At 38.7% G+C, this 13,794-nt stretch overlaps 1 pseudogene; it reads right to left on the minus strand.

Annotated features, from left to right (window-relative positions):
- Positions 1 to 1,072: 1,072 nt before the first annotated feature.
- On the minus strand, positions 1,073 to 11,949 carry LOC106800734 (olfactory receptor 1J4-like; annotated as a pseudogene).
- Positions 11,950 to 13,794: the final 1,845 nt, after the last annotated feature.

Below are 13,794 nucleotides of genomic sequence, written 5' to 3' on the forward strand. Positions count from 1 at the left end.
TCTCCAGAAATATATTGATCGTCAGTCTCCATAAAAAGAGCAAAACTGAACTTTACTCTGTTAAGAACAGAACCTCAAAAATATAAGGACATAGACAATTTTAAAGAAGAGAGATGGAAAAGAACTATCATGGAAACACTAACAAAAAGAAAACTAGTATATCTATACTAACATAAAAACAAGTAGATGAGATGTTAAGGTAGGAACCATTGTTAGAGATAAAGAGAAATATCTCCTAACTATAATTATAATCTACTAATTATAAATACAGTGGTGTGCTGTTAAAAGCATGAAAAATTGTATTTTCTCTCCCTCTTTTTTTTACCATGCTTTGCTTTGTAGCATTTTCCAATTTCCATGGTGCCATTATTCCCATTATGGCTGATTTCAATCTACCAATATGATGCCATTGAATGTGTAGTTGGAAGAGATGTGCACAAACAGCCTGAAGCTAATGCAACCCACCTTGAGAAAACACTACATAAAAGAATGAGTCCTAGGGGCCAGCCTGGTGGTGTAGTGGTTAAGTTTGAATGTTCGGCTTCCTGGGCCAGGCGTTCATGGGTTTGGATCCAAGTGCAGAACTATATACCGCTTGTAAAGCCACGCTGTGGCGGCATCCTATATACAAAATAGAGGAAGACTGGCACAGATGTTAGCTCAGCGATGATCATCCTCACCAAAAAAAAAAAAAAAAAAAAAGAATGAGTCCACCAGGAGCTGATTATGATGATAAATATGTATGTCCTCAATAACATAGTATAAGAAATACATAAGCAAAACTGACATATCAAGAAGGAGAGAAAGACAAATCCACAATTATAATTGTGAGACTTTTTTTTCCATAAGATTTTGCACATATAAGAGATTATGAACAAGCAGAAGAAATTGATTTGGGATTAAGAATATGTAACATCCCAAGTAACAAATTTGATGTAGTTGACATATTAACAACACTATAAATGATAGCAGAATGCATATTCTTTTAAAGTTACATGAAGTTGTCAACCATACAATAATTTGAGACACATCTCACTGTGCTCATGACTGCAATAAGAGGATTTAATGATTGTCACTTAAAGAAGTTAGCCCTATTGACAAATATTTCTAGGGCCTGTTTTATATCTCTATTCTTCAGGCTATAGATGAAGGGGTTCAGCATGGGGGTAACCGCCGTATACATGACGGAAGCAATTATGACTCTGTCACTCAAGCCCCATGATGAGGAGAAAAAGTAAACACCTGCAAGTGTCCCATAGTATAAAGACACCACAAGGAGATGGGAACCACAAGTAGAAAAGGCTTTAAAGAGTCTCTTGGTGGACGGGATTCTTAGGATGGTGGTCCAAATACAGATATATGAACTCAAGACACTACTCAAAGGCAGAATCAAAAGCATTACTCCCTCAGTGAAGATGACCAGCTCATTGAGAGAGATGTCTGAGCAGCTTAACTTCAGGAGAGCAGTGAGGTCACAGAAGAAGTTGGGGATGGTATTGTCAGCACAGAAGGACAGTTGGACCAAGAGGAGGGTGTGCAAAAGGGCATGTGCGCAACAGAGGAGCCAGGACCCAGCTACTAATGAAACACAGAGCTCCTGCCTCATAAAAATTGTGTAGTAGAGTGGCTGACAGATGGCCACATACCTGTCATATGCCATCATTGCTAGAAGGAAATTGTCAAGACAACCAAAAACTATGAAAAAATACAACTGAGAAATGCACCCCACATAGGGGATGGATTGGTCCTGAGTCTGCATGTTCATGAGCATCTTTGGAACTGTGATAGATGAAAGGGAAATGTCAGAGAAGGCCAAGTGGCTGAGGAAGAAGTACATGGGGGTGTGGAGGCGAGAGTCCAGACTTATGAGCAGGATGATGAGCAGGTTTCCCACACCGTGGTCAGGTACATGCCCAGGAACAGGGCAAAGAACAAGCCCTGCTGCTCCACTGGTATGGGGATCCCCAGGAGGAAGAACTCAGATACGCTGCTCTGGTTCTCAGGCCTCATACTGCTCTTCTATATGATGGGGATGAAAAAGGTTTGGGAAGATCAGGAACCTAGAAAAGATGATCAGGACCATCAAATCTCATACTTTAATTCTCTGTGAAAAAACTCCATGAAAACAATTAATTTTTAACTACACTCATAAATACTCACACCTGTGGATGCATGCATCTTGTCTCTGCCCAGTCAGGCTCCAGGAAAACATCGCACCCTAAAGCAGCTAACAAGATCTCATTGCACGGAAGCAAGAGGGCTTTCACTGTTGTATTCAATCATTATGTATTGAACATTGAATCTGAACATGTACCTCTACTAAGAACTGAGAATGCATCAGTGAAAAGAAAGACAAGTTTCCTGCCCTCTGTGAGTGTAGATCTTGATAAGCATAGAGGGATAATCCACTACGTGAAAACAGACCCAAATCATGAAAATGCATTGTCACAGAAATAGTAGAATAGCCTTTGCAAACTGATATAAGTTGTTCCTTCCTTACAGTACCATGAGACTCTGGCGCCAATGCAGTGTTGTTGGAGCATTGCCACACTCCTCCTGTGAAGCTGGCCGGGTCCCAGTGACGTACAGCTACAAATTCATGGTCACTCTAGAAGTGGGTGGTCATTTAAAACCACTCGATGCTAGAATAGCTCTGAAACCAGAATAGTCCCCAAACTACCTTTCATAAGAATGGTCAGCATGCTGGTGATCATTTGTATACTGGGCTAATGACTTTACCTACATTTCCTAATTATATCCACACATCAGCTTTATATTCCCAGATTTAAAAAATCTTTCCATCTGCACTAACAATTAATGTTCTTTCACTTATTTTAGCCCTGAGGCAGTAGAAACATAAATGGTATAAATTTGATATATATATGTGTGTGTGTGTGTGTGTGTGTGTGTATATATATATATATATATACACACTACATGTATTGCAATTTTCTGTAGGTTAAAAATGATAACATATTGACTACTTCGTGCAGTTCAGTCTAACATGTCTGTGCGATCAGAGCTCATGCTCTTATCCACTGCACACGGAAACTTCCCCCATCATTGCTTAGGAGCGCTACACACCATGTGTTGCTTTAGGGCTGCAAAGAAGCCAAAGTAGTTCATAATGTTCTCGGTTCCCTGACTATATAGTTCCCTTTGTTTATATTGATCTATTTCCAACTGACAAAAGGCTCTCACATTCATTATCACTTATTCAAACAATAAATATTTATGGATGGCCTGAAAGTTTCAGGAGGCAAATGTGATTCCCTCCATTTTATAGACTGAAAACTGAGGCCAAGGAGTCAGGTAATTTTCCCAAAGTCTTCCTGCCATTTGGTGGCAGTTCTGCTACATTCTAACTTCACACACATGACATCTCTGCCTGGGACATTAAGTGAAGGGTTAAAAAACTCTGAGTGACTCAGTTAGGCTCAGGTGTATGAAAATCATAGCAGATCCATATAAGAAACATGGTTGCTTGGAGCTTTGGTTATCTCAGTCAATGGAGCTCCAGAGGAAGGTACTGAAGGAAATATTTGAGTCACAAGGGAAAATCAGAAGCCCCAAACACACATACAAATCACACACACACACACACACACACACACACACACACACACACACACAGCTCATTTGAAGATTCTAGTCACCTGTGACCAGTTCCCATCCTAAGGGAAGGATAGTCAGAATGTGGTTCGGTTAATAAACACTCACATATATACACAAAAGTCACAAATAACATGCAGATTGAGACATGCACAGCACACAATGATGTACCTTTCACACACAAACACACTCACAAAGCACATCAACACACTCGACACATGACTACACCTGGTAAACACTCAACTCATCACTGTACAAACACATCATCAAAAACACACAAGGCCACACACAAAAATCTCACAGGAAACACTCCGACAACACACATGCACACCCAGGCACACGCTCATCACAATAAGCAGCACACACACTCCCATAACTGAGAGATGTGTTTTGGCCCTTTCTGAAACACACCCTTCCTGGGGAAAGGCAGCCAGCATGGTGCCGTGAAGCCCATTCAGTCATAGGCAGAGTCATGAAACACCAACAAACCATGAACGTGGTAGCATAGACACAGACAAAAGCAAACAATACACACATACACACTCCTGCTCTCACACATGAGTGTGTCACCCACAAACACAGCTCGCACATATACTAGCACCTTGCTGAGCATAAGTTTGAGCCCTATCTGACCTGGGTTCCTTGGTGAGGTCAGGCGTCTGCTTATCCAGCAGTGGAGACAACAACCTTACTCCCAATGCTGAGCTCTCATCCTCTCAGCTGTGATGCAAGTATTTAAGGTCAAAGGCATGAATCAGGGGTCCTTAGTCACACATTAGGAGACTGACCACTTGGTCTGCATGCACTAAAACAGAGCCCTGACTGGGTCTGAAGAATCAGGCTGTTAATCAGGTACATAGTACACACACATGCATGCAACTATGAAACAACACAAACACAAGCATACAAACACACTCGTGAACACAAAGGCACACAAACACACAGGCAGATCCATAGTCAAGTGCAGATTTCTAGCTCCCTCTGACCTGTGCTTGCCCTTGGTGACCTCAGACACCTTCTGCTCCTGACTGTTGTCCAAATCCCCAGCTTCTCTTCAGGAGACTCAGGATCCAGACAAACAGAGCAAGTATCTGTGGCCTCAGCACATCTCCAGATTTTCATGTTCCTTAACCAACTCCAGAGCGATCAGCGAAGGACAATATTTTAATTTACAGCAAGGGGACAGAAAAAAGTCCCCAAGTTTCTCGGTCAGGGAGGAGCCACCATAAGCTAATTGGCCAAGTTCTTGGTGCTCTTTGGGGATCTGCATGTCCAGGAGCCAGAGGGGACTGGAGTCCCAGGGGGCAATGTCCCTGATATCAGCAATGCCTTTCTTCTTGTGCATGGTTCCAGCTGGGACAAAGCATATTTTAAAATGATTGTAATAATGGCTGGCTTACAAAGTTGTTGGCAAGTTTAAGGGAAACTGTCAAGGGCTGATGAGGAACCCAGTGCTAACAGCAGTGGTAAACAGATGCAAGGGGAGGGAGTGGTTATGAGAACCTGGTGGGACATGTAGGGGTAGGAGAGGACCCCTGGACAGGAACTGTGGACAGTCACAGTCAAGTCACGGTCCAGCAGGGAGGAAAACAGAATCAATGCCCCAACCTCTCTCTCCTTATGCATTTGATCTCTTCATTGTGTTTCCATTGGCCAAATCCAAAGGTCCAGGGAGCCCAGCTGATACAGTCCACAAAGGTCAGACTCCTGAGACAAAACAGGCTGGAGAAGGCTGGAAAATGGACCTGGAGGGACAAATGGAGACTATCTAGCACACATTGGTATAGATAATATTTTCTGGTTACACATTTGTGTGCCAATTTGTGGATGGCATATATGCCAATATATTTTCTTCTACAGACATTCTTCTTTTCTTGGTGTAAATTTGCCTTTACAGTTTCATTATAGACAATGTAAACTCTTAAAGAGCAGGGATGACATTTTATAGAATTGCTTTCCTGTGTCCTGCCCATGGTTCAGCTGTTCACATTCTGTCTCTGACAGGGGCTACAAGGAGAATATTATAGAATATCATAATTGTCTGCCTGGATGCCAACTTCAAATTTAGTAGGATATTCTATTCTCTCTTCCAGAGTAATTATAGACAAAGGATTTTTTTACGTTTTATTTTGAAACCACTTGAGACTTACAGAAAAGCAAAACTTATGGAAAAAATTATCATATACATTTCACCCAGATTTCCCTAAAGTTAATATTTAACCATGTTTACTTTATTATTATGTAGGTATACATGTATCTGAGATTCAGGCTATAGATGTTTTGCAGGTACACTGCAGTACATATTATCACAAAGCAGCTGACATCAATTTTTCCAATTACTTGTGATAACTTTGCTTAATTAATTTAGGTGATCTTCCAGGTTTCTCTACTATAAAGTTACTATTTTTGTCTTTGAAATTAATAAATATAACTTGGGTACATATTTAAAGATTATTAAACATGTTATTTCTTGTTAAAATTTCAACCACCATATATAACATCACACTTCATAAGAATCAGGTGATTCTTGCCTGAAACAATTATTGTAATTCTGGTGGCCAAATGGTGATTTTTCTCATTCCATTAATCATTCTACATGTATTAGTTCTCTGCAAGAGGGAAATTTCTTTTCTCTACCATTTATTTTTATCAATTTATTTATATAATTATGGACTCATAGATTTTCGTTTAATTTCTGAGTCATAATCCACTACAGTTGTTATTCTTTTTGAAGCTCAAATTACTCTAGATTTGGCCATGGGGAGCCACTTGAGGTGGCTCCTGAGTCCCCAGGATTTGTTGAGCAGTTCCTTACTTTCAGGCTTAGCAACATTTTCCCAGATCATCTTTGTATTTCCTGGCCCCAGTCCTGGAATCAGCCATCTTTCTAAGTAACTTGAATTCCTTTTAGGGAAGAGTGGTATTTAGAGAGAAAATACGTTAGGTATGTTCATTGCTTACAAGGCTTCTTGTATATATGTATATAGAGAAGTATACATGAAAGAAACACAGAAAGTATAAACAAGAATCTAATAAACCAATAGAAAAAGTTACTCATAGAAGGTGGGTTGGGAATCAGATGAAAAGAATGGGGGATGAGAATAGTATAAATATTAATATCTAATACACACATTTCAATCTATTTATATATGTGTTAAAAACCATGAGTTCAAACTGAGACCTCCAATTCCAGTGTCACCACAGAGTTCTCTCCAGCTTCTCATTTTCCACATATGAGACATATATTTCCCTGATAGTGAGGAGTCATTCCCTTTTTCAACAATATTTTTACGTATCTGCTGAGTCCTGGAATACATGTTAAGTAGTTTCAGAATCTTGAACCCATATCACTGTGGATGATAAAACTACGACGTGCAGCTCAATCTACTTTGCAGTTTTTCTCTGAAGGTATATACACAAAATACCATGTTCCAGAATTACTTGGATTAGTTATTTTAATCTCTCCATCAGTCTAATCATGTTATTCGTTTGTAATATAGTTAATTTATTTTGTTTTTATTCTATGTTTTTTTCGATTCTTTTTTTTTTTTTTTTTTTGAGCAAGTGAAAGACAACCTGGTCAAAACATACAAAAACAGGCGCACCCGTCTCCCCATCCCTCCCACACACTCCCACCCAGCACTTGCAGGAAACCAAACTCATTAGTCTCTGACTTCTTCCTGTGCTCCTTCTTGCTCAAATGAGCAGATACACGTATGTTTTCCTATTTCTCTTTCATTTTTACACAAAGGATAACATGCTCTCAGATACTCTCGGACACAAGGCTTTTTTACATTAACAATATATCCTGGAGATCATTCGACATCAATTCAGAGATATGTTTGTCACCTGGAAAATAATAATATAAGAGCTAAAATTTGAAGTTATAAAAGTTGAACCTATTAATCACTTTAGATTATGGACTGGTGTGAAATAATTGACTTTAGTCATTAACACCTTAAGGAAGAATATTCTTGAAAACTTTAGATGCCTTTTCTGGAGATTTGGAGGAAGTTTACTCAAGTAAGACAGGAAGGTAGAGAAAGGAAGGGCCAGAGGCCTGGGAATAGTTATTGTCAGGTTGGAGAGGCAGCCTCGTTGCGGCAGAGATTCCTCCGCAACGGGAATGACCTACACAGGTGTTGCAATCTCTCACGCAAATTCAGAAAAACAGTTAGCATCGTGGTCCAAATACCATTCCCAGTGTGGCATAATTACTGGGGTTATAGAAGGTTAACAAAAAAGATTCTCTCAAACATTTCACTTATGAGGCTTATCCCAATGGAGCAAGGCTTGAGCTTCAATTCAAAGACGGAACCCCAATATTTTTGCGGGGAAAACTGAACAATAATGTTGGGCTGGCTCTAGGTAAGAAATTCACTCAGTAAGGTAGTACAAATAGAAAATTAGAATGAGGGCCTAAACAAAGAAATGAAGTAAAACCTCTTTTTAAAACAGTAATTGCACTGTTGGAATGTGGCGGGGTGGAGGAGAAATGCTGCAAATTGGATTTCATCACAGGAACACAAAACCAGGGTATTAAACCCAAATCAATTTCACTGTGAAGAAGACATGCAACTATCCATTTTTGGAAGGGAATTGGAGATGCTGGGTCTGTTTAGTATGACCCATTTCAGATTCAGATTGAATTCTGAAAATGGAGGAACTGGTGGACAGGGAGTTTAGTCTGCCAAGACATGAGTTTGCTGGTGAAGACAGATCCAGGGGAAATGAGGCAGGATTGACAAATGTCTAACTTCTGATGACTGTTTGCATTCTCTTGAACTCACCATGCAGTTACAGTAACTCCATACAATTTCTGTTTTCAGGATGTCTTTTTTTTTCCTGCTTTTAAAGTATGTATAACGTCATCAGAAGATTTTAATTCTTCTTTTCCAATTATGATGACTTTAATCGCTGTCATTAATCTACTTGAATTGTCTAATATTATAACCACAGTGTTGTTAGTAAGCATCCTGGTTTTGATCCTGATCTTAAAGGAAATGCCTCTAATGATGGCCATTACATAAGATGTTGGCAGTATAACTAAGGAATGTGTTAAGTTATTAAGTATAACAATATACATAATATAATATATATTTTATATGAAATATATATGAAATATAAATACATATTTATGTATAATAATATCCATAATATAACATTATACATAATAAAAATATATTTGTATATATCATATGTTTCATGTAATATACACATTTTATTGACATTCACTGATTCGTTTTTTGTGTTATAAAATTCTGTTGAAGTCTTTTTCAGCAACTATAGAGAAAATTGTATGATTTTTAACCTAAGATTTTTAATATGTTGTATTATATCAAGGATTTCCTAATATTGAATCAACTTCAAATTCCTGGAACTATCCCACTTGGTTACATGTATTATTTTAGTAACATGGTGTTGGATTCTATTTGTTGATATTTTATTGAGTATATTTGCATTAAAATTCATAAATACTGTCAACTTGAATTTTTTTCTACTTTTTTATCATGCTCATGCATCAGTATTGTATTTGCTTCATCCATAAAACAAATTAAAATGCTTTTGTTTGTTTTCAGTGCTCTGGAATAATTTATGCAGCATTCAGATTATCAGGTTTTTGACCATTAATAGAAATCTCCATGAAACCATATAGGCCTGGTTCTATTTTATGGAGTAGTTCCTTAATAGCTTTCTACATTTATTCTACAGAAAGTGGTGTATTTAGACTTTCTATATCATACGGAGACCATTTTGGTAATATGTATTTCTCTGTGAAATTATCTAATTCAGCTGAGTTTCCAAATTTAGTTTCACAGAAGTGTGACCTAAGAGTACTCAGATCATATCCACAGGATACAGTTATTATTGGTGTTTGTTAGTTCAGTCAATATTTATTTTTATCTTTACCAATCTTATGAATGTCTCTGTTGTTCTTCATTTCTTTGTGAATTTTCAAGTTTCTCCTATAATCACTTTCCTTCTGCCTAAAGAATTCCTCTTGTTTCTATTAGTAAAGGTCTTCTGGCAGTTATTTTTTCAGTTTCTGAAAATATCTTTATTTCACCTTCATTTTTGAAGAATATATTTGCTGATGTAGTATTCTAGCTTGGCAGATTTTTTTTTTCACTCTACTAAAGATGTCACTCCTTTGTCTTCTGATTTCCTTGAATCTTTTATTACTGGTGTTGTTAAAAAGTCAGCTCTCATTCTTATTAGGGCTTATTTGAATGTGATGCTTGTGTATATCCAGTCACTTCTCATTCTGGATCCTTAGCTCTTCCTCAAAAACTTGGTTGCATTCACTTTTCCAGCTCCCTTGCATTCTGAGCATCCTAAGTAGACCTTGATGACTCAGTATCATGTTCTACTCATCACCCACAGTTGCGACCACCCGAGAGCCCTAAGATGATGGATTTGGAGAGGACTTGCTGATAAATGTTCGAAGATAATGTAAGAAGAAAGAAGTCGTATGTTTAAGTGAATTAAAATGTAAGCAAAGAAAGAAAGCATTAGAGAGGAAAGAAAAAACAAGTAGGAAAAATGGAAGTATCTCCTCACCAGGACAATGACATTAATTAATCATATATCTTGACATTCATTATATATATATTTTTTTCCCTTTTCCTCAGAAAATCATAGTAATGGTTTCTTATAATTCCTCCCTCTTCCCTTTTAGTATTAATGACTAACATGCATACACTAAGTGCGTAAATCTGAAATGTTTGGCCTGATGAGTTTTTCCATATGTATAAGTCCATTGTAGCTACCACCTGGATCAAGATATAGAACATTTCTAACACCGTAGAAGGTTTCCTCACATTCCTTTGTTAGAAGTAACTAAAATATTGAATACAAGAGCACATTTTCAAGATCACATCATTTCTACATATTTATTAAAGGTAGACAAACTCATATGAGTCCATACTTTTCAGGAAATGAAGTTAAGAGTCGTTAAAATTTTATTGTGAGAATGTTAGATGTTTAAAAATTGGAAATTCAATTAAAGTAAAAAATTTTCTGTATACTCTTTTTAGCTGTCTCTTTACCTTGACACGTGAAAGCCAAAGAAGAGAGGCAGGATTGTCTTGGAGATGGTGGGGATGGAGGAGCTTCCTTCCTCACTCCGGCCATTTGGCATCCTCACTGTCCCCCTCCCATAGCCAAGCCTTACGCATGATGAAATACAATATCATGTAATCTAAAAATTGTTAAGAAAATGTCAGAATCATTGAAGTCATTCTGGGTAATGAAAGCTTGTATATGTCAGCAGAGAGGGACATGGGAAAGGTCAACCTCTCTGTGATGTATGTGCAGCCCAGATACAACTGGACACTCAGAATGTCTGTCCAGGTTTAACACTCTCCTTGTTCACTTGAATGTGTAATTGTTATAGGTTTAGTGATTGGGATTTAAAGGACTTAACCTTATTAACAAATATTTCTAGGACATGTTTCATATCTCTGCTCCTCAGGCAAAAATTAAGTGGTCATCGTGGAGTTGACTGCCATATACTTCACAGAAGCAATTATGCCTTTATCGTTGGAGATGGACAATGAGGAGATAAAATAAACACCTGCAGTGGTCCCATAGAATAAAGACACCACAAATAGATGGGAGTCACAGGTAGAAAAGGCTTTGAAGGATCTCTTGGTAGACGGACCCTCAGAATGGTGGTCCCTATGTAGATTTAAGAGCCCAAGACACCACTCAAAGGCAGGATGAAAAACATTCCTTCTTTGGTGAAGATGACCAGCTCATCGAGGGAGGTGTCTGAGCAGCTCATCTTTAGGAGCACAGCATGTCACAGAAAAGTGGGTGATGGTATTGTCAGCAAAGAAGGACAATGAGACCAAGAGGAGGGTGTGCAACAGAGCATATGAACAACAGAGGAGCCAGGACTCAGCTCCAAATGAGATACACAGCTCCTGCCTCATGATGTTGGTGTAGTGGAGTGGGTGATTGATGGCCACATACCTGTCACATGCCATCACTCCAAGAAGGAAATTGTGAAGAAGACTAAACAATATGAAAAAAATATATCTGGGATATGTGCCCTGTGAAGGGGGTGGACTTGTGATTAGTATGCATGTCCATCAAAATTTGGGGGACAGTTACTGAAAAGAAAGAAACATCAGTGAAAGCCAAGTGGCTGAGGAAGAAGTACATGGGGGTGAGCAGGCGAGAGACTGATGAGCAGGATGATGAGCAGGTTCCCCAGCACTGTGGTCAGGTAAGTGCCCAGGAACAGGGTGAAGAACACCCCTGCTGTTCTGGCAGGATATGGAGCCCCAGGAGGAGGAACTCAGAAACGCTGCTCTGGTTCTCCCACCTCATGCTTCTCTAATCTTTGAAGGAAATGAAGGAAAGTGGGAAAAGTCAGGAACCCAGATTTAGCCACGACATTATTGTAATGTCCTTTTTATATAAAAATGATTAATTTTAATTAGACTTCTGTTTATTTCTCACACCTGTTGATGCATGAATCACAAGTCTGTCCCATTCGGGTTCCAATGTTACATTATATCCTCATAATAATTAACAAGATCTCCTTCCATGGAAACCAGAAGGAATCTTTTCCCTTTATTCTACAAATATGTATTTAAAACAAGCCTTGTCCCAGGTACTGTACCAAGCAGAGGGTACATAATAGCAAACAGGTAATGCAAATTCAAGGATTTTACATCTTCATATCAAGCCAGGTCAAACATCAGTAGATGGCTATGGTAAAACATGAAATGAGCACTAGATGAGAGGTATCAGTCATTTCCTCTTAAAAGAGATATGAAACTCTCTAAATTGGAATAGAATAGCAAAAGTTTTGTGGCAGTGTTACAGTGGAATTGGCTGGATCCTAATTGATAAGAGATATTTAATGTTCCCTGTTACCAAAAGTGTCCTTCATGTCCCAAACCAACATTAATGATAATGCCAAATATTTATCATTAACATACACTATGGCAGGCACCATGCCAAGGGTATTCCATGGACTTTCTGTTTAAATTCTCACCATATCCCTAATAAATAGGTATCATTCTACCCATTTTAACTAATAGAAACAAAAAGATGCATTATTTATATGTGCAAAGGTACATTGCTCATAAGAAAAAGAGGTGAAATCATGACCAAATCCATTTCTTAACCACTCTACATAGAAGTCATCCTCCTCATTAGTTAGAGTAAGAAAACACGGTATGTGATGTGAGCTACCTTTGTCCAAAAGAATCACCAATCATAGTTACACATCATGCAATTGACAAAGGCTTTCCGCACATTTTAACTTCAAATAAGAAATATATATTTACAGACTGTAAGGTACATAAGGTAGATATTATATCCTTCATTTCATAGATGTGAAAAATCTCAGACCAAAGAGATTAATTACCAACCAGAGGTCACTCAGCTCTTTGACAGTGATTACCAAATTTAATATTTCTTTGGAAGTTAAGTTAGAGATAAGGATTATCAACCACATACTCTCGAAGAGGGAATCAAGACTGACATTCTTACTGAAGTACAGAAGCAGCACAGCAAGTCTTTCTCAGGGACCATGAACTTGCTCAGGGGCACTGGTTATCTCACTTCATGGCCACCAAGGAGGACCTTGACCTTTATGGGGAGGTCTGGCTGCTCACTGACATGTACTGTATCAGTCCCCACTGAGAAACCAGAAGAAAACAAGGGGGGCAGAACCAAACAGGAACCTTGTTTCAGGCAGGACCTCGTGAAGGAGGCAGCTGTGCCATGAGGTGTGAAAAGGTAAGTCGTGACCTTGAAGTGTGAGAGGGAGCCTTTAGGTGGGCCAGTTTTCTTTGACTTCTACCTGCCCTGCCCCAGAAAGTGGCAAAATAAGAAACCTCCATAACACAAACATCGGGTGTGGGGAAAGATAATAAAAATGCCTCGTTTTTACTGAGTACAAATTATGTACCAGGCATGGTGCTGAATGATTTGTAGCCATTGCCTCATTTCATCCTCAAAATAGCATTGTGAAGTGGGAATAGTTACCCCTCCTTTACTGGCGAGGAATCCCAACCTCAGAAAGCTGAAGTCACTTCCCAAAGTCACAAAAACAAATATGGGCCAGACTGAGGATTGTGCCCCAGTGTGATGTACTGCAGACACTGAGCTCATATCCATTAGTGTACGACACCAGCCCAGAGGTGGAAATGCATGTGAACC

The sequence above is a fragment of the Ceratotherium simum genome, chromosome 29 (genome assembly GCF_057802395.1).
Source record: "Ceratotherium simum simum isolate JZ-2026a chromosome 29, ASM5780239v1, whole genome shotgun sequence".
NCBI lineage: Eukaryota > Metazoa > Chordata > Mammalia > Perissodactyla > Rhinocerotidae > Ceratotherium > Ceratotherium simum.